We start from the raw sequence: 21970 nt of genomic DNA, 5'->3' as shown, positions 1-21970 counted from the left end.
TACAATAACTAAAGAAATGTGAATGATGTTGTGGCTCGAAAATAAAACAGAGAATTTAAAAAGTGGTTAATTGCTTTGACCAAGCCCTCAGAGGCAGTCTCTAGAATACCCATGATGGTTCCAGAAAAGTTATCCACTCACTGGAGGAGCTAAGAGCAATCCGTGTAGTATGCTGCCTCCTTAACTCCATCTCTCCCAATTCTTCATGCCATATCCTAAATTTCAAGGTTTCACTGGAGCTAATCATGCCTCCAATACTACTGCACTTACACCTGCTGTTAGTCATTTTTAACAACAGTTCAGTCCAGTTGAGTGCCAAGTACGCCTCGTGGCCCTGGGTACAAAAATGAAATCTCTGCCCTCAAAGCACTTATCATCCAATAGAGAAAGGAGGCCATATATATAGATATGTGAATCGATGTGATAAGATGTACGCCTAATGTATTTTAGTAACTCCAAAGGAACTGTTGGATATATCTAAAATTTCAGGAAAGGAGAGGAAATGACATACAGATCAAATGAGAGTTAGGGGAATAGACACAGGAAACTTTTTGCAGGGGGGTAAAATGAATTAAATACGCAACAGAATGGTAAATACGGTTAACATCAAGTAGTTAAGCAGGGTATGCACATCAAGGTTAAGACCATAAGGGCAAGAATCAAAGCTATAGCAGTGGGTTGAAGATGATGCAGGGAAGCCTTGGGAGACGAAGGAATTTAGAATCATTCTGTAGACGATAGGGAGTCGCTTAAAGGGCTTAAAGCTTAAAATGATTCCACAGATTTCTGACTTGAGGGTCTGAAATAAGGGGTATACCATTCACTGGCCAAGAGAACACAGCCCAGTGGGAGAATAGACTGAGGAACAAGGACAGCATGGTGAGTTCAGCTCTCAATGTGCTGAGTTGGATGGGGCTGTGGAACACTCAACTGAGTATTTTCAGTGAGCTGTCAGGCATATAGTTCTCAAAGTATAAGCTGAGGGTGATATGGAGATTTAACAGTGATCAACAATTGGATAGTCATAAAACTACAAAATTAGATAATATTGACCAATAGAAGGATGTAGAAGAAAGGAAGTTCGTGAGTCAGAAATGGAACCTTGAAGAACACTATCCTTTGAGGAAAGTATAGTATCCCAGCAGGGGTGGGATCAGGACAGTACTCCCTTTTGAAAATGCCCCATAGAATTGCTTGTGTTACCTTCTCTCTCTCTCTCTCTTTATGTTTACTTATTTATTTTGGGAGGGAGGGCAGAACAGAGAGGGAGAGAAAATCTCAGTCAGGCTCCATGAGGTCAGCACAGAGCCTGATGCAGGGCTCGATCCCATGAACTGTGAGATCATGACCTGAGCCAAAATCAAGAGTCGGATGCTTAACTGACTAACCCAGGTGCCCCATGTTACTTTCTAAAAATTCACATGTTCAGGTCCTACTACTCTCCTCTCAGATCTGACTCGGCACCTCTTAGAAGGGTTCTGGACATGTATAGTTTGAATAAGTTCCGTATTGATTCTGATTTGTGCTTCTAGTTCAACACTGAAGTAGAGAGTTTCAAACGGTATGGGTGGTAAAGTCACTGAGAAGACCTATAAAGGACCCATGATTCTGGTGATGCAGGGGTCAAGGTGACTTCCATAATGAATGAGTGGTAGGAAAGAAAAAGAAACTAGATTACAGTCAAATGCTGTATTAGTTATCTATTACTACATAACAAATTATCACAAATTTAGCAGCTCAAAACCACCCATATGTTATGTCATAGTTTCTCTGCGAGTTTGGGAACAGTTTAGCTGAGTCTTATACTTAGGGTCTCACAAGACTACAATCAAGGCATGCCAAGTGGGCTGCATTCTTTTCTGGAGACTCAGAGGGAAGGAATTCATTTGCCCGTTCACTCAGGTTGTTCCCCGAATTTGTTTCTTTGAAGTTGTAAGACTGAGGGCCCTAGACTGCTGCCTGGAGACTGGAGGTTGGAGGCCTCTCTCAACTCCTAGAGGTTGCCTGTGGTTTCTTGCTATGAAGGCTTCCCCAACATAGCCGCTTACTTCATCAAATCAGCAAGAGAAGTCTCAAGAATGAGTCTCCTAGCCAAACACAATCCTATTTAATGGAATATAATTAGAAAAGTGGCATCTGTCATCTTTGCCATATTCTGCTGGGTAGCAGTAAGTCATATGTCCCGCTCACACTCGAGGGGAGGAGGTTCTACAAAGACATGCTCACCAGGAGGCAAGGAACGCAGAGTGCAGGGGAGCACCCTTAGAATCTGTCTGCCACAAATTCCATTCCTGAAATGGGTTCTGTGCCTAGGTCTTCATTTTTAAAGGTGACTGAGTGACAACATGTAGAGGTCAATGCATTGAAAGAAAGGTTGCATGTTACCCACAATTCCCCTAGAAACAAGAGCCATGGCTCACCACACAGGGTCACAGGATGAACACCAGATTTAGCAGGAAGCAGAAGCAGGAGCAAGGGACGGGTTTAGACCAGAGACTTTATTGGGGTTTCCAGGAGAAAGACAAGTCAGGACAGGGTAAACTCTTTAGGATGGCTAGTTTAAATAAGTTCAGCTGTTTGGGGGTTATAGGGAAGATCTCTAGTTACCTGATATTTGTCCTGTGCTGGGGGAGGTCATAGAGAAGACCTGACTGCCAGTTGACCCCCCAGCTGGACCCTGGCAATCGGAGACTCCTCACCACCTCCCCTGTCCTTGACATTTGCATTCAGTTTGCCTTCCCTGCTCCCACAGGCTGCCCCAGGGACATAGCCTTGAGATAGTGATGTAGTGTTGAGACCCTCTGGATTAGTATAAGTGATTTACCCCAGTTAAGGCTCTATATAAACTTTGAAGATTCGGCTGTGTGAGTAAGGAGAGGGACTCATCTCAGGCCACCCAACACAAGCCTCATGAGTAAATTAAACCTGCCTTGCTTTTTATACCTGCCACCTACCAATCTGGAGTAGCCTGCCTCTTTCTTCTGTCTCTCCTTGCCTTTTGCTTGTGGGGGGCCAATTCCACATCACACCAGTGAAGCTCCTGAAGAGTGTTTGAACCAACACATTGGGATGATTCAGGCAGAGGAATATTGCCTTCTGGGGTGTATGGGTTGATGGAGAAAGCACAGCCCTAGGTTGGTTAGTTTCCATGTCAAAGACAGTCTCCAACCTGGGTACTTTGCGGTCTCTAAGAATTGGCTAGCCCAAGAGGGGCAGTTTCTTCCCAGCCAGAAAGGCATTTTAAGATGTCAAAACATGATATTGTATGGAAAATTAAAAATATGGTTAATATAAAATATGTGAATGTTTTCTGTGCTATATTTATTGCCAGGATAGAAGTTAGAGAAAGATAAAATCTTCTTTAAGAGAAACAGAAAAGCAAACAGAAATAAAAGTATGTAATTATACCCTCAAGAAGCCCATTCACAAATAGGCCAAATTACCATTTATCTAAGCCTAAAAAAACAACATCTTGGACTTCTGTTTGACTCCAGGACTAAATGAGGCTGGAAGGAAAAAGACCAGAAAGACTTGCCTTTAGTACAGAAAAGAAAGCAACCAGTATGATAGTAATATTTATGGTGAAATAGAATTCATGACTGCAAATGAGCAACATCTTTCTTTTCCATAGATGCCTTTGGGTTCTCAGCCCCACACACACATTGTTCTTTCACCCGATGTCCTTTTTAAAATAAGAAATATAAAGTGTAATGTGTTACCTCAAATCCCCCTAAAGTGAAGATATCCTCTAATCTTCTCTGATGACCTCCCGTCTCCCTTCTCTCTCTCTCAAGCTCTCTCTCTCTCTCTCTCTCTCTCACCTTCCTTATCTCCTACCATCACACAATCTGGAGTCAAACAAATCTGGTTCAATCATCGACTCAGCCTTTTTTTTTTTTTTACTCAATTTCTTGGAAGTAGAAACGCAAATTACACTTACCTCAGATGGCTATTTTGAAATTTCAGTAAGATAATATGAGTAACACACTAAGCACGTGACTGACATATAGGAGGCTGTGATGTGATGTGATCAATAACAATAATGATGTTGACAATGGTGATAATAGTAATTATATCAGAGAATATAGATATGATGATGGTAATTTCTACGCATAGATTTGCAAGGCAGCTGCCAATAAATTAACTATTTTAGCAGACAGGAAAGCGTTATCAATTCCTGGCACAAGATGTCCTAACCCTTACCCCAACCCTGACGAAAGAAAAAGTTCCAGAACACACGATAACTTGCAAAATCAATAGCTCACAGTGTGAGGTATTTAGATGTTGCCCAATGAAAGGAGTCAAATAAGGTTCAGAGTGGATTCAACCAAGGTTTGTTAGCTTTTGATCCTTGTTTATGCTTTAAAGGAACATCAATTGATAGATTAGTCGGGAACATTTACTGACCACACACAGAAGGGAGTCTCAAAGGTAGTGAAAGATGATGCCTGGAATATCCCTTATTTAGGCACATTTGATCTAACTCTCTGGAGGCACTGGGCCACTCTACATTCATGCAAATGATGGACATTACACACGTGACCATATTATCAATTCCAAAGGAGTGCTAGAAAGGTAAGTCTAATTTGGAGGTGTGAACGAGAGAGATTACTGGTATGACCACAGGAACGAGAAGAGCCAGGAAGGACTCATGTAGAAAGACTAAATGAGCCATTGAAATGATGTTTTTGAAAGCTTTAATGGAGTGAAGCAAAGCTTATAGTACAATTTTAAGTGAAAAAAAGCAGTGTTCAAAATTGTACATTCAATAAACAATTTGAGAAATACAAAATCTAGCTCGTCTCTATGTAACCTTCTCATCCCCTACCACAAATTCCCAAGGTGAGAGGAAAACGTGTCATGATGTTAATAATGGTCAGTGATTTTTGGATAGCAAATGATTTAAGGTAATTGATTTTTTCTTCTTTACCATTTTCTATTTTTCCAAAAAGTTTACAATGTGAATAAATTAACTATACAATTGATAAAAACTAATAAGAAATTCTGTTGCCTTGGTTTCTAAACTCACCTACTTCGCCTAGCCAACTCCTACTTAATCTCCCTGCCCACTTAGCTCTTGCTTTATCAAGGGGAAGTCTATCACCCATCCCAGCAATGTAGGTTAGGGGCCCTGCCATTATCCCCAGAGCACCCATGCCCCCCCCCCCGACCTTTTATCATATTAATTTTCCGTTCCTGTACCGGGTGGTAAGCTCCGAGAATGGGGAGCACGTGTGACTTTATCACTGCTATATTCCAGTGCTTACAATACCTGGTCCATAGTAAGGACAGGAAAAATAAAGAATTAGTGCAAAATGGTACCTTAAAAAGAGAGGATTGTGTCTAAGATACTGTGAAAATTCAGGAATACCAGGGACCGCGAGGGAGGAGTAACTTTAGTGGTGAGTAGAACCAGAGGGACCTCCCAAGTCAAGAGGTGTCTCTGAAGAAGAACCCAGGGGAACCAGGACAGGGAAGGGAATTGTCTACCGGAAGGTGGAGAGAGACAGGTCGAACTCCCAGAATGACCACTGAAGCTCAGTAATAAAACCTTCTGCAGAAATCAGGGGGTGAGAAGACACTGTCCATGCTTTGGAGGAGAGAATTGGCATGGCTGGGAGGACACGAAGGAGATTTTTTTTTTTTTTTAAATCCCTGGGACTAGACAAAATTATTAGTGGCAAGAGGAGGGGCGTTCCCTGTGCTCTAAAACGGATGCAGAGGCTCCTGGCTTGGGGGAGCCTTGAAACTGCCATGTCATCCTCATCTACAACCTTTTCAGGAGCCCTGACAGCAGCTCCTGCTGTTAGCAACCCAGGTAAACTGGGAGGGGAGCGGGGAGAGGGGAAGGGGAGGGAGAGATGAGCTAACAGTCAATACGGGGGGAAAAAGCAAATGTAACCTCTCTGTACAGGCACACAACCAGGAGCCTCTAGCCCCACTGCCGGTTTTTGAAGGGATGGTGGCTTTGTTTGCATTCTTTTGAAGAAATGTATTTTCAAGTCAAACTCGTTACCCTGGTTAACCCACTAGCTAAGTAAATAGAGCCAAAGCTGACAAAATATCTCCGTAGGACAGAACTCAAAGCCAGTTATGTCAGCTTCCTGTTTTAAAAGCTGCTTTGGTTTCTGGACCCATAGGAGAAGGCTTGCTTCGTTGAGTTAAAGCTGCTTTAAGAATCTCAGGGTCTATGGTGGGAATGTTATTACGTAAAAGACTATAGGAAACAAGCTGATGACTTGGGTCTTCTGCTTGGCTCTGCTGTCATGAGAGGCTTCTTACCAATCCCATGCACCCCTTCAGAAAGACTTTAATTACGAAGAAATTAGAGCATTAGCAGGTTATCTCCAGAACGCTGAGAGTAGCTAAAACTGGCCAAAGTCTATGTCGTTCTCATCAAAAGGCTTTAAAGAACAGCTAGAGTAACAACCAACCAAAAAACAAAACAAAAGAAGAACAAAAACCAAACCAACCAACCAAAAAAAACTGTATCTAAGATGCTGTGGAAATTCAGGAGCATGAGATAATCTAAGATCCTGCAACGCACTGCAGTCTTCTGCTTCAAATTGGAAAATACTATTTGATCTCTCTGAGTCCACTCATTTGTGGCTACTATGAACATTAATTCTCAGATCATATTGGAGCCTAAAATGTGTTTTTATGACATGAAAACACTGTTAAAGCTTTGAATTGATATAGCATGGCCTTTGGTGTTTTTATGAGATCCTTCTGGGTGAAGTGTTATGTTATAGCAGTTAGTCTTTACTTTTAATTTTATTTGGATACTGAAAATGCTTCCTTGCTAACATTTATGGACCTGAAGGAAAGGATTTGCCAATAGTCACGATGCAGAATGGTTGTCAGTGTGTATATCACCCAGCATTCTGGATTGAAAGCAATAGAAACTGATTCTGAATCAATTCCGAAGGGAATTTACTGGAAAGATAAGAGGGAAGTCACAGAACTGATGAGAGGCTGGAGAACTAGGCTTACAAAGGAACAGGCATCAAAAGAGCTCCAAGGTCTTAGAAGGAAAGATGGCAGTCTTTTCATGGCAGGAAATTTCTGGCCAGATGGAAATTAAATGGTCTCCACCTAACACTATGTCCTAGAGACACTAGGTCAAGATTCAACGCCTCAGGGTATGGGTAACATAGGGGAGGAGAAGAAATGGAAAGGCAGCCGTTTCTCACACCCAGAATATACACAATGAGAAACTGCCCCCCAAGCACAACAGGGTGCCCTCAGTAAGGAAGAATGGAGTGCGGTCAGCCAAAAGATGGTAAATGGTCATCCTCTTCCAATAGTCATAGGAGGTGGATGCAGAAAGGACCTTTAGAGATGAGCTAGCAAAACCGACATATTGAACACAGTCAAGTTCCCTGACTTCGGGAAAATGCACTAGCCAAAACATCACATTAGTGCCCCAGATGCTTTAATCTGGTTTTAAAAAGTGCATTTTATTTTTACTCTTTAAAAAAAATTCGTTTTAAATTATAGAGGATGATATGGTAAATGCATAGAAGCAGAAAAAAGAATACATTGTCACTTACAATTCTACCATTCCAATTACTGCTTACAACTGCATCATTCCAATTACTGACATGATTCCAGTTATTTCTTTGTTTTGTTTGCATGTACATTTCCAAAATATCTAAATATATTCTTCTTTTCTTCTTATCTTCATAACAAGAATTTTCCATGTCATTAAAAGCATCTTGTACCATCATATTAAGGGCTGCATAATATTCCATTAAGTCACTATACTCTTTGGGAAATGTTTATTTTTTTTTAATCATCCTTCAAAATAAATGTCAACAAACAACTTGGTACATAAAGCTTCTTTTTTTTCCATTTTAACTTACATATGAGTTACTTGTAGTAGAGTTATTAGATAAAAAGATCTAAAACATTTCAAAGTCTGCTGCATGCGAACCTTATTTGATTTCTAATCCACCAGGCAGGTGTCAGAATAGCAAATCTCATTATCTTCAGATTTGAGTATTATAATTTAAAAAATACATCTGATAATTCAATAGTCCATGTGGAATCTCTATTGGTTTCAGTTATGCTTCCTTGTTTTGTACTTCTCTGGACGTTGGTGAGGTTTGCAGGGTTAATGGAAGGTACAGTAAAAAGAGTGTCAGAAGGGACCTGACATCCATCTTGTCCGTTTATTAACAGTGTAGGTTGGGGCAAGTCCTTTAACCTCTCCCGGCCTCTTTCCTCATTCACAAAACAGAGAACGTGTTGTTCACAACATCACGGTATTGTGAAGATTGACTTAAGTCATCCTACGTAAAGTTGCTTTGTAAAATATAAAGCTATATATAAAGCAAAGAGTTTTGTTAAGTGTCAGTATATCTTGGAGGTTTGGATACAGGGTGTCCAGAATAAGCTCATCCAAGCATATACCTACTTGCACTCAAGTCCAGCACCACAACATAGAGTACAGAAGTCCCCGCTGTGTTTAATCTAGAATTGCTGTCGGCAGAAAGTACCTCACTGAAATTATACCCTCTTTCCTCAGCTGTCAATGCCGTGGCGAATTAACCTCTTTCTTATAGATTGAAGAGAATCACACCTACTTCTCAGGATTTTACCAATATCAAAATTATACTGCAATATAGCAAAAGAATGAAGAGAAATCCTAACCTCAACCCATTATATCCCCCTCAGCATGTTATGCAGCAGGGATATTAGAAAGAAGATCCTCTCTCCTAAAATTTTCCCCACAACTTTCCTCAGAACTCAGGATGAGTTATACCAGTGGTTATTGTGCCATACAATCAAAAACATCACAAGGGATAGTGACACAAACCAAGTGACCCCTACTAGTGATCAACTAAGGAAACCTTGGTTTCCCAGAACTAGGTGACCAATAAGTCGGGAAGCTTGTACCTATCAACAGACCAGGGATTTTTTTTTTAAGTTTATCTATTTATTTTGAGAGAGGGAGAGAGGGCAAGCGGGGAGGGGCAGAGAGAGAGAGGGAGAAAGAGAATCCCAAGCAGGCTTTGCACTCTCAGTGGGAAGTCCGTTGCGGGGCTTGAACTCACAAACCATGAGCTTCTGACCTGAGCTGAAATCAAGAGTTGGACGCTTAACCAATTGAGCCACCCAGGCGCCCCTAAGCCAGGGTTTTCAATATAGAATCAGCAAAATGCCGATGATAGGCTTTTTTATTATTATTATTTTAGAGTTCTAGTGTATTTTAATTCTTTTTTTTTTTTTTTTAATTTTTTTTTTTTAACGTTTATTTATTTTTGAGACAGAGAGAGACAGAGCATGAACGGGGGAGGGGCAGAGAGAGAGGGAGACACAGAATCAGAAGCAGGCTCCAGGCTCTGAGCCATCAGCCCAGAGCCCGATGCGGGGCTCGAACTCATGGTCCGTGAGATCGTGACCTGAGCTGAAGTCAGAGGCTCAACCGACTGAGCCACCCAGGCGCCCCTAGTGTATTTTAATTCTAATAACACCTAAAGTTCCTGAACTTCAGGATAAAGCTTGTACTGACTAGAGACTGATCTAAAAAGGATGGAGAGCCTAGGAAAAATCCCAAGTGTATTCTGAATTTTGTGTTGTAGTGTGGGTGTGTATGCCCCCCAAAGATACATTTTCTAAGGAAATTAATTACAGACCTACCCACTTCAAGGTGAGGGACAACAGAAAAGCACCGGTAAGGTTTTCTATGATGTTGTCTTTTGAAAATAGTGTTGGATAAGTTCCCTTGAAGTAATATTGGTGGATCCATCTAAAACATGATTCATTGTCACCAATTCTATTAAAGCAGTGTGTTTCTAAGGAAGTCACGTGTTCCAAAACAACAACATAACTCCGGGTAATAAAAGACCAATTCATATAGAAAGCAAGCATTGTTAGAGTTCTCTATTCTATGCCAGGTTTTTTTCCATGCTTTTCTAAGGAACTATGGGTGGTAATATCAGGTGGTCTACAACAAAATTTCCAAAGACCGCCTTGGTCCAATTCAAAATATTTCCAGACCCAAGCGGCGTGTTTTGGGAAAGATGCTAAATACAAAGAGCCTCAGTTTTCCCCTCTGTAGGATGAGAGGAGGAATAGATTCTATGTCTTAGACCTGCCATGAGTATTAAATAATTTGTGTAAAACAAGTACTGTATTCCTGGCGTATATTAAATACTGAATTAGTATTAGTTGCATTATTATGAGAATTGTTCCTTCAAGAATTTGGGTAGAAACATAAAAGGTTTCCTAAATAAGTAAGTTTTAGAAATCACGATTGTAGTTTTATCTTTTTGGAAATTCACAACATAAACTTAGTCGTTCAAGGCTCTGAGAAGTCCTGCCCATGTTTAACACGTGTTTCCTACACCTAATTAACAATACACTCAACGTTGAGCTTTTTCTGCTCTATGCTTGTAAGCATCTCTCTTCAGCATCCCCTCCAAATCAGCGTCTCATTCATTCATGGAATCACAATTCAAAACCTCCTTTTAGAAGCAGAAAGTTTAAGACGGCATTGTAGATGAACATCCCACTTCTTAGGGAGTGTGAAGGTGGTCTGGCTCTGACATCTGTCCCCCCTCTGTCTGTATTTAGGATAGCCAAGAGTGGGTTGTCTACACGCATGGTCACACATGGTCTCCTCACACATGGAAGGAACAGCCTTCTTAGATACTGGAGAAACTTTCTATCAGCAGGGTTTATAACAAGCTCTGTTTGCTTCTAGAACTTCCATTCCATCTAGTGAACTCCCAAAGCCCCAGGGAAGAGCATCTCCATCAATGGGATTTTGTATGTGCTATGCAAATTACTGTTGTTTGAGTTACCAAAATTCTGGAGTCTTTTATGCCTTGTTTGGCTTTGGAGTACTAGAATGGGCCAGTGCCTCTCCTGGTTAAGTAAGTGAAGAGAAATACATTTCCTGACTCTTGTTTTTTTCTGGGGGTTCAGCAGCAAATTGGACTTAGCTAGTTTATAGAGAAATGTCAAGGCCTTCGGTATTGGTAATCCTGGTGTAAAGAAGGCTCCTCTAGGTTATTCCCAGGGATGTCAGAGTGCAGACCTGACCCATGATTGTCATACTTCCTTCTCAGCTCCTGGGTTCAGAGATCCCCTGCTAGATTCTTTGTTACTTACAGATAGGAGATTTTTTTTTCTACTCTCCTTTAGGCTAATCTGTAACTATGCAATGTGAAGGTGGGTGGGGTCTTTCTCCTGGACATTTTTGTCTCATGTGCATGCAACCGGTTGTTCCGGGTACAGCCACGCACTTTCCAGGCACAACTATGAAGGCTCAGGAGAACCCGTATTATCTCTCTACTCAAGCTGTTGGAAAAAAAAAAAAAAAAAAAAAAAAAAAAATTGATATTGCTAGCACTTTGTGTCACTCATGGTGTGGGTTACCATGTTTCTTTTGCAATTGTAAATAAACAAAAATGATCCAAGATGAAATGTGTTGGAAGGACTCCTTGACCCATATACTGTGGTCCAAAGCAAGGGGTAGTCTGATTGGCTTACCTTGGATTATGTGACTCCCTAAAACCCATCGCCAGGAACTGGCATGTGTGATGAGGCTGGGAGTACCACAGTCATCATGGAAATGGGGGAAGAACAACTCCTAAAAAAGAAGTAACTGGTAGAAAATCTTAGAGATCCACTTAGGAGGAGAAACATAGTAAAAGATGAAACCTGGGAACTAGGTACAGGGCAGGTAACATAGGACTCACAAACCACATTAGTAAATGTTGAGTGTCCTCAAAGACCTCAGTAAGCACCTATCATGGCCCCAGGTACCCTTGGGCTTGTTTGACTTGGCTTAGTCGCTGTGTCAGACTTCCCCTGTGCCGATCCCTTTTGCCCTGCATGCTTCTGCCGTATGGCATTACAGATTCCACCAAATCACCATTTCCAACCTTCTTTGTGAGCCGTTTTGAATACGTAATATCTACTACTGAATGTCTTGCACCCACCACATCTCCCCAGATGGTTCTTAGACTTCTTTAACTTTTTTCTTAAGCTTATTTATTTATTTTGAGAGAGAGAGCGAGTGGGGGGAGGGGCAGAGAGAGAAGGAGAGGGACAGAGAATCCCAAGCAGGTTCTGCATGGTCAGCACAGAGCCCCATGCGGGCTCGAACCCACAAATCATGAGATCATGACCCGAGCCAAAGTTGGACACTTCACCGACTGAGCCACCGGGGCACCCCAATTCTTAAACTTCTTAAACCTACTGAGGTGACTCAGAATTTTCCTTCATAGCCCTTGTGACTACGTGTAATCATATATTGGCCTGTGTGATTATGTGTTTACCGCTTGTCTCCACCAACCCACTTAAAGTCCTCTGAAGCCAGGGCCCATATTTCTGTTGATCTTCGTTTCATTCCCAGAGCTTAGTGTGATGCCTAGCACGACAGGTGTGCAATAAATGTTTGTGGAATGGATGAATTAACAAAAAAAACCACAATCATTTCCTGAACAGAGAATGTTCTCTCACACTCCTGTGCTGCTGTGTATGCAACATCCCCCTTCTCAGAATCTCTGCACGGAAAGCTTTTGCTTCAATGTTGTGACAACTCACTGTCTTCTCTTCTACACTGTCCCAGACTTCCCATTTCCTCTCAGAAAAATAGATGCCTCCTCTATATACCCTAATCACCCAGTGCACACTTCTATAATGGCAAGGAATTGTACTTCTTTCTAAATTATGTTTCTATTACCTACTCTCACTGTAGAGTGAGTTTCGTAAAAGCAAGTCACATTGTGTCAGCAAACACTAGCAAAGTGCTCACAATACAATAATTATTTTTGAAAATTTTTACTAATTTATTTTGAGAGGGGGCAGGTATAGAGTTAGAGGGAGACATACAGAATCCCAAGCTTGGGCATGTGAGGCTTGATCCCATGACCATGAGATCACGACCTGAGTCGAAATTCAGAGTCAGATGCTTAACCAACTGAGCCACCCAGGTGCCCCTAGATGTTTCTTAAATTAGTGAATGGAGTGAGAAAAACACTACTTTATCACTGAAAAGGGCTCTAGAGACTCCCTTATTTCATAAGTGAGAACATAGAATCACAAATACTATTTTATCTTACAAATTAACCAGATGGTGACTCACGTGTTTGCCTTGCCCATCATTATTATCCTCAATGTCTAGCATTTGACACAGTATATATATTTAACGAATAACATTTAAATACTGTAGTTTAAAATCTCCTAATTCATTACGGATAGCGCTAGTTCAGGAAGTGGGGCATTAAAATGCCAGATTCATATCCTCTCTCTCAAAGTGTGCTCCTTTATAAAGCACTGACCATGCTCTTGTAGCTGTTTCCAAAGGTAAGGAAAAGCACCTATGCATTTCCAATTTAATAAAATAATACCCTTTGACTCCATTTCCTCCTTTCTCCCCCTCTATTCTAGGTTTGATCTTCCTCCCTTGAAAGACTGGCATAATCTAGACTCTCCAAAGATTCAGTTCAGATCCAAATCAAATAGTCAACCATGAGCAGAGAGCAGCTACAGCTGTGGTTCTTGGAAAGCAAACCAGGTCAGTGAATATTGATAGAGAGCTGGCGCAAGAGCCCTTCTGTTCCCTTGTCCGTTTATAAAATACCCCCACATCTTTCAAAATTTATCTCCAGCATCCTCTACTAAAACTGGTTAAATAAATTATAGCGATTTCTTCATAACAAGATATTTTGCAGCCATTAGAAATCTTTCAAAGAATTTTCAGTGAATCAGTGAAATAGTAATGCTGAGTAGCGAATTGGGAAAGAAAATCATATGATCTCAATTTTGAGATAAACGTATAAGAAAAAAATAGAAGAAACCACATCAAAATATTAAGAGTGGTTTTCAAGAGTCATAATTCTCTGCTAAATGTCTTCCCCTTATTTTTTACCTACTTTCCAAATTTATTCCAATGAGCATGTAAAATTCTTATAACCAGCTAAAAGTAGTGTTGTGGTATTTAAATCCAATTCACTATTGGGGCACCTGGGTGGCTCAGTCCGTTGAGCATCTGACTTCGGCTCAGGTCATGATCTCGTAGTTCGTGAGTTCGAGCCCCATGTCGAGCTCTGTGCTGACAGCTCAGAGCCTGCAGCCTGCTTCGAATTCTGTGCCTCCCTCTCTCTCTGCCCCTCCCCTGCTCATACTCTGCCTCTCTCTGTCTCTAAAAAATAAATAAATGTTAAAAAAAATGTTTTTAATCCAACGCATTGTAATTAGTGAATTAATCCAATCTAATCTGTAATTAGTCATTTATGTATCAATGTGGTTTTATTTGATTACTTTACCCCCTCTGGAGGCATTTTCCCCTAAGCTCTCTTTCTCACTGAGAAATAAAAGTTTTATTTCCAGTCGAAGGGCATTCAAAAATAAGAGGAGAAGCAAGACTTCTGTGGACCACATTGGTATGGTGGAAAGAGCATGGATTTTTAGAATCACAAAGATTTGGGTTCTCAGGTCTACTTCCTACCAGAAGGATGGTCTTCACTAAGTTGATTGCACTCTCTGAGATCCATTTTCTTTATCTGAAGATAAAGAATTGTTCATGAGGAGAAGAAATGGACAAAGAAGAATAGGTACAGAACGCTGAAGATAAGCTGGACTGAGTTGGTCAGATAAAATGGGGGGAAAGAGGAGCATGGTCCAGACCTTGAGTCTAGGTCATTACCTGGACTCAAGGCAAGAAACTACACAGTTTATTTAGTGTTTATCATGTCCTGCAGTGTGCTTTGCTTCGAACACAAACTTTACTGGGCTAAACTAGGCCTAAGTGGCAATTATATAAGCTATATGACTGAAGTAGCTGGCTTAGGGTGGGGAATCCAAAGCTGGAATACTTACAGGCACCGGATTATACAAACAGTGACTTAGATTAGGACTTACATGTGTCAATTTTTTCTCTCTATTGGTATCACCTGGGGACATTTAAAGACTACTGATGCCTAGGATCCTCTCAAATCAGTGAAGGTGAGGAAGAAAGATCCAGACATTCATCATTTTAGAAAGACTTTTCAGGTGATTCTAATATGCAGACAGATTTGAGAATCAATGGCTTGTTTTCTCTCTTATATTCCTGTTCGTGTGCAGCTCCCTTCTATCTTTTCCCTGCGATTTAAAGAATGTTTACAGCAAGAAGCTTCTCAACTGGAAGATAAACATCAGGGCTACTATGTCAATAGAAACTGAGCCCACACCTTTATATCAAGGATCAATATGGAGTGGCAGAGCCTAGGATAAATTGGAGAGCATATGCCCTGTCTTAAGGGGCATCTGTCACTCACTCAGCTCATGCCAATCATTGCCAGGGGGAATGCCTGCCCGCTGTTAGAGATCTTCCTCCTCCCCAAAGAGAAAGCAGAACTCGAGATTTTGTATAACACCCCTTGTTTTTACATGTTGGCTCAATTTTTGGTAACACTGTAGGGGCCAAACAAACCATGTCTGTGAGCCAGTGCTACCTTCTAGCCACTGGTTTGTGACTTTGGGACTAAGATGTGACATAAGCATTGATTACTGGACCGTTGGATGGGCTGGAAGAATGGGATATTTCAATGAAATACATCATCTATGAAACTGACTGTCAGATAGCTTCAGGCTGTTTAGGTGGTGGCTCTTACCTTTGCACCAGGGACAGAGCACCTGCACTGATGTTGGCAGTGTTTAGTCCTTAAGCCTGCTCACCTGATTTGGGTTCATGCCCAGAGACTCAAGCCAATCCCTGCAGGGGCCATAATGATAATTCCTAACACACTGCGGGTAACATATGTAATGGACGTATCACAGCACCTGGGCATAGAAGATATGCAATAAATGTTTGCCTTCTCACCCCCCCTCCTATTTTGCCGCCTTCCATCCTCTCCTGCTTTCCTCTTGCCTTGAAATCTAGAATTTGACATGTCTTCTCCTCCAGGATAGCCCGGGTCAGTGCAATGGACAACTGCTCCTCTCACCGGCTTTAGAGCTTGTTAATATATGATTTAAACACTTATTGAGTGTTTTCTTCCCACTCGGACAGAGTGGTTCCAAGACAAAATGGCATAAAAGAAAGCTAATTTGGCAATAACTATACAAATGTAAAGTTCACATCCTCTTTGAGGTAAGAAATCATCCAGGAATTTCTCCTACGGACAGGAGATGCATTTACTCAGGGACGCATGGATTTGGAATGCTTGGTGCCGTCTTTTGTACTGTGTGTGATTTCAAAAATGGAGAACAACCTAAGTATATATCAAAAGGGAATACATATTTATACAACGGTATGCTCGAAAGAAGCATTTCTCAACCAAAGGTAGTTTTGCACCCCAGGGAACATTTGGAAATTTCTGGAGGCATTTTTGGTTTTCCTAACTGGGGAGATGCTACTGTCTAGTGGGTGTAGGCCAGAGATGCTGCTCAACATCTTGCAATGCACATGGCTGCCATCCAAGACAAGAATTATCTGGAGTGCCAAGACTGAGAAACCCTGGCTCTGCAGGTCCTTAAAAGAATGAGTGAGTTCTGCATGTACTGGCAAGGAGTGATCTTGAAGACATTTTATTGGGAGAAGTAAAGTGCCATGAATCCTCTTTGTGTAACTGAGAAGAATAAACACACACACACACACACACACACACACACGTACACACCACATCTATACATGTACACACATAATATTTTTATATCGAGAGAATATTTCTGGGAAAATATATTTAAACATTTCCTAACAATGGTTGCCTCTGGGAGAAGTCTAGGGAACTGGAAATCCACAGTAGACGGGTAAACGTTGAATGTTACGCACTTTTGTACTGTTTGATGTTTCCAGCTTATTTTAACTTATTTCCTTGCCAGTTAGAATTTAGATTTTGTGGTTGTTAAGTAAAGTGGGAGAAAGCAAAATGGGACAGTAGCCAATGTGTCTCTTTTTTCTAGTCCCTTCCTTCCCTCCAAAAGGCATCCTTGAGTTTAGGATATCAGAATTGTTATCCCAGGAGTCTCAGCCATCACTAATTTTTTACTTTCATAGGAATCTAATTAAAATGTAAACTCTGCTAACAAGGTTTATGTGTTAAACATTGTTTTTCAAATCCTATTGGATCATAAAAGGCCATCATGTGTAGGAGGATTTTAAGCATGGAGTATATTCTGGAGTCTGGAAGGTATTTTTGGAGTTGCTAAAATGATGCCAACATTGGAAGCATCTTCTGCTTGCTCTTGGGTTGAGTCTTTGAGCGATTTCCTCTAGAATCTTACTACTTTACGTGCACACTCAGAGAATTCATGAAACTAATTCACAGCAAATTAGCTCATCAGTGTATACCAGAAGCGTCAAGGAAGCATAACAAGTTTTGGGTTGATTTTTGGGGTTCACTTTTGTTTCCGAAAGTTTCCAATTAAACCTAAAATTGGGGTACTTGGGTGGCTCAGTCACTTAAGTGTCTCACACTTGATTTCAGCTCAGGTCATGATCTCTAGGTTCTTGAGTTTGAGCCCCATGTTGGGCTCTATGCTAACAGCGTGGAGCCCACTTGGGATTTTCTCTCTGTCTGTCTCTCTCTCTCTCTGTCTCTCTCTCTCTCCACCCCTCAGCCACTTGTGCTTTCTCTGTCTCTGTCTCTTACTCAAAATAAATAAATAAACTTATAAAAGAAACTTAAAGAAGAAATTAAGAACTCTGTCCCTAATTTCAAGACTCAATCATGAGATTTTCCCAGTTAACTGATGGCCATTCTATATGACAAGAAACTCTAAACATTTTAAGTTTTGTTCTATTTGAAAAATGCAAACTCCAATAAATAAATGAAGCTTCATGGAGTGATCAATTTCTATCAACCAAGAAAACAATCTGGGGCTGGTGTCATTCCATAGGTTGCATGAAAGAAAATCCCAAAAGATGGAGCTGGGGGATGGCGGGGGGGGGGGGGGGTGGCGCTGGAATCAGAGATATGAAATAACATTGACATATAAAGGGTTGTATGATTCTATCAGCATTTATGTTGTGCATATTTAGAATTTTTCAAGGCAGTAAATACTTTTTTAATATGCCACTTCTTTACTATGTAAAATAGTCCTTTATAGATTGGCCTCTTGGTTATATCAGCCCTTCCAATCAAGCATCCAATTGCAAACCTGGCTCCTTCCCTTAAATCAGTTTTCACTAGTTGTATATTAAATATACAGCCAACACTATATAGTTATGATCTCCATCTGCAGACTCTGATATTTTCAATGGCCCCAGGAAGATTTCCTTTGGGTACTTTGAACAGAGACAAAATAGGCAATCGGCTATCCTGAAGCAATTATAAAGCTGGGTTGTTCAATTTTGTATGGTGAGAATTCATTTGCCTTACTCCTAACCTAACATCACTGAATATAAATGCAATAAAAACTATAGGCTCAGACTCAGTCCTGGCAATCACATATCAGAACATTGTATGTTATCAAAAACATTTCTCAGGTGAAATAAGCTGTATATAGTTACAGAAATGCTTCAGCCATAAATGTGATTGCCATAAAAAAAAAATCACATTAAGCAAAAGGTCTACCATTTTGAGAGTCAAAAAAGCCATCTAACATGTTCCCCAACCAGAAACGTTCAGTTTCTGCCGGTGAATCCCAAATTAAAACACTTTTCAGCGAGCCAGATTCTATGGGTAACATAAGTATAATTACTTACCTCGAGTGACCACTACAATAGCCTCCTAATTGTTCTCCTTTAACAGAGACTAGCAAACCCCTCCAAACTAGCTTCCACCTTTTTTTCTTTTTTTCCCAGTGTAATCTTTCTAAATGGCAGTCTCATCTGGTCACTCTCCATTTTAAAACCATGACTCTTCCTTGTGATCCGGAGTCAAGTCTTTGGATGTTTTCTCAGGGAACAAGACTTCTCATGATCTTATCCCGCCAGTTCTTCCAGCTTCGTCCCCTGTAATTCTTCCACTCCCACCTTAGACTTTTGCAATACCTCAATAATCACAGTTTGCAGGATAGTACTGCTACTTGATACGCAGGGCCAGGATGAGGGTAAGGAGGGGGAAGCATTTCCTCCAGTGTGAAACTTAAGAGGATCCAAAAAAAAAAAAAAAATTAGTAATCAAGATATGTAATGATGTAACGCGATATTTTAAAATCTCAAAATAAATACAAAAGTCCATAATGAATAAAATGTCAAAAGAGTGTAAATATATTTATATTATTGTAAGTGTTGAAGATATTAGTTATCTGCTGATGACTGTTCCTCTCACTTTACATATCTGTTCTCTATTTGGTAATCTTAGTAAACCGACTTATCCTTCAAGAACCACCTCTTCTAGGAAGCTCTCTCTGATGTTCACCTTTCCAGAAAGAACTGGAGACTCCTTCTGAACTACCATGGTACCTTATATATGCTTCTATATTTTCACTTACTGTCCTATATTTAATTATGTGTTTATGTGTTTATTTCTACCCCAGCTTGAATTAGAACACCGTGGATCCCTTGCATGTGTCTCTTTCCAGACACTATGTTGATCCTGCCCAGTATCTTCTGTAAATACTATGGTAAGCAGAATCCACCCAAGATGGCCCCCGTGATCCCCAGCCCCTGGTGCTATGCTTGTGAATAAATCACATTATATGGCAAACGTAATGGATCTTACCCACTTGAATAGGTTGCATTATGAGGCAAAGGTAGAGAAATTTTGCAGATGTAATTAAAGCCCCAAATCAATTGAATTTAATCAAAAGGAAGATTTTCCTAGACAGCCTTGACTTAATCAGCAGAAAATCCTTTAAGGCTTTTTTTTTTTTTTTTTTTTTAAAGACTATTTTACTGGCTTTGGGGAGCAAGTTGCCATGAGTTCTACAGTTCTAAGAAAATGAGTTCTGCCAGAAAACTAAGTTCGGAAGAGAAGCCCAAACCTCAGATGAGGCCACAGCCACAATAACACCGTGATGGCAACTTTGTAGCACCCTGAACAAAGGACCAAGCTAATCTGTGCTCAGACTCCTGACCTACAGAAGCTGTTGTAAATTACATCATTTGTTATGCAAAAATAGAAAACTAATACACAGGCTTTTATAGTAACCCTGCTAAGTGAATTCCCTAGGTACAATTTAACATTTATCTGTTATATCACATCTAAATTAATCTTTCTAAAGAAGAACTATGATTGTCCTATTTTCTGCTCGGGGAACTTCAATAGTTCCCAATTTTCTGTAGAATAAAAAAAACAGGGGCACCTGGGTGGTTCAGTCGGTTAAGGGTCGGACTTCAGTTCAGGTCATGATTTTGCAGTTCATGGGTTCCAGCCCCACGCTGGGCTCTGTGCAGACAAGTTCAGAGCCTGGAGCCTGCTTCAGATTCTGTGCCTCCCTCTCTCTCTGCCCTCCCCTGCTCGTGCTCTGTCTCTCTCGCTCTCGAAAATAAGATTAAAAAAAAATAGCAAAGCAAAAAACCTCCATATTCTATATTATCAGTGATCTTCTAACCTGTCTTTCAAAACCGACCTCCCACTAGTCTGTAAAAAACTTACTCCAGCCAAACAACATTCTTTCTCCTGAAACACGCCCTAGGCAATTCTGCAGGTATAATTTTATTATCTAGACTAACTGTAGCCTCATATTCGATGATAAATTCTACCTATTCTTTGAGTATCAACCCAATCCTTACCTTATTTTGATAATCGAATATATACTTTCTCACTTTTAAAGGTAATATAAGGGCTTCCAGTTATGAAGTTACCCTGTCAATTCACAAAATGTAAATAATCCTTGCCAAATATTGTGAAATATGACCAGATTGAGGGGAGACTTTGAGAACAGATAAAATACTTCTGCCGAACTTGGAGAGTTAGCAGAGCTCTCCATAGTTGGATGGCTGATTCTGAGGGGTAAGTTTATGGACTTCCAGCAAAGTGCGTGGTGGCACTGTTAGAGTGTCGATGAGCATTTTATGAAACCACAGCCACAGAAGAGAAAAGGATGAATGAAGGAAAGCACGTGCATGCTAATTTTGCAAGAAGCTGGCTGCTCCTGTGGCAAAGTGGATGAAAAACCAGAGTTGGCAATCAAGAATCTGAATCTGCTGATCTTGGCAGTTAATGAAACAGAAACAATGAGCCCACTAAAACAAAAGTTATGATAAATGAGGTTTCTCTGTGGGATTGGCAGACTTTCTGTTGAGCAGAGTAGAAGCATGTTCCTGGGCGTAGCGCTATGTGCCCGTAGATCTAAATCCAAGCTGCTTGCCGTTTAATATCTTCCCTAGTCTATCTCCACACACTGCTACTCCTTAACAAGCTACTTGCTCAGGAAGAATGGTCCAGACTTTTTTAAATGATATGGAAGTAGCTAACCTTAAAATACACAAGGACATAGCCAGGGAGAAAAAGAATCAAAGGAATTTATTAAATACTCACAGAACAATTGTGACAAAAAAATAACTACAAATGAGATCCTTTTTAAAATAAAACCAAAGTAATTAAAAAATTAGTGCCATCCTCAAATAAGACCTCAAAGGATAGATGCATGTGATAAAAAAGAAAAAAAAAATGATAAGATGAAAAGATCACAACATTAGAAAGAAATGAACTAGAAAATTTAAGCAATGTCAATTATTCAAATTACATTTGAAGCAATAAACCCAAGGGTGGACATTACCAAAAATACAGTCATTGACAAAGAGATAGGCTTCAGAAAGTTCAAGGAAATAAAATGGAAAACACAGTTTTAAAGGAAGTACAGAGAAAATGATAGTTCTGAGAGACAGTCAGACTTATAATAGATACATAATTAGTAAAGAGTAAAAATGGAACAGGAAAAGTATTAAAAGATGTAATAAAAGAAAAATTTCCAAAAATAAAAAAACACTTGATTCTGGAGAATGAAAGAGAAAAACTCTGTTTGGAAAAGTTTTATACATAAGGAACAAAGAATAAATAACGAGGAGTTCACAATAAACAGATTATCCAGGCAAAATGTTCAATTTATACAAAAGAGCAGAAACTCAGGTTGGCTT

Source organism: Panthera pardus, unplaced genomic scaffold, assembly GCF_024362965.1.
Source record: "Panthera pardus isolate Hobbes unplaced genomic scaffold, ASM2436296v1 HiC_scaffold_13, whole genome shotgun sequence".
Taxonomy (NCBI): domain Eukaryota; kingdom Metazoa; phylum Chordata; class Mammalia; order Carnivora; family Felidae; genus Panthera; species Panthera pardus.
This window is presented reverse-complemented; position numbering follows the sequence as displayed.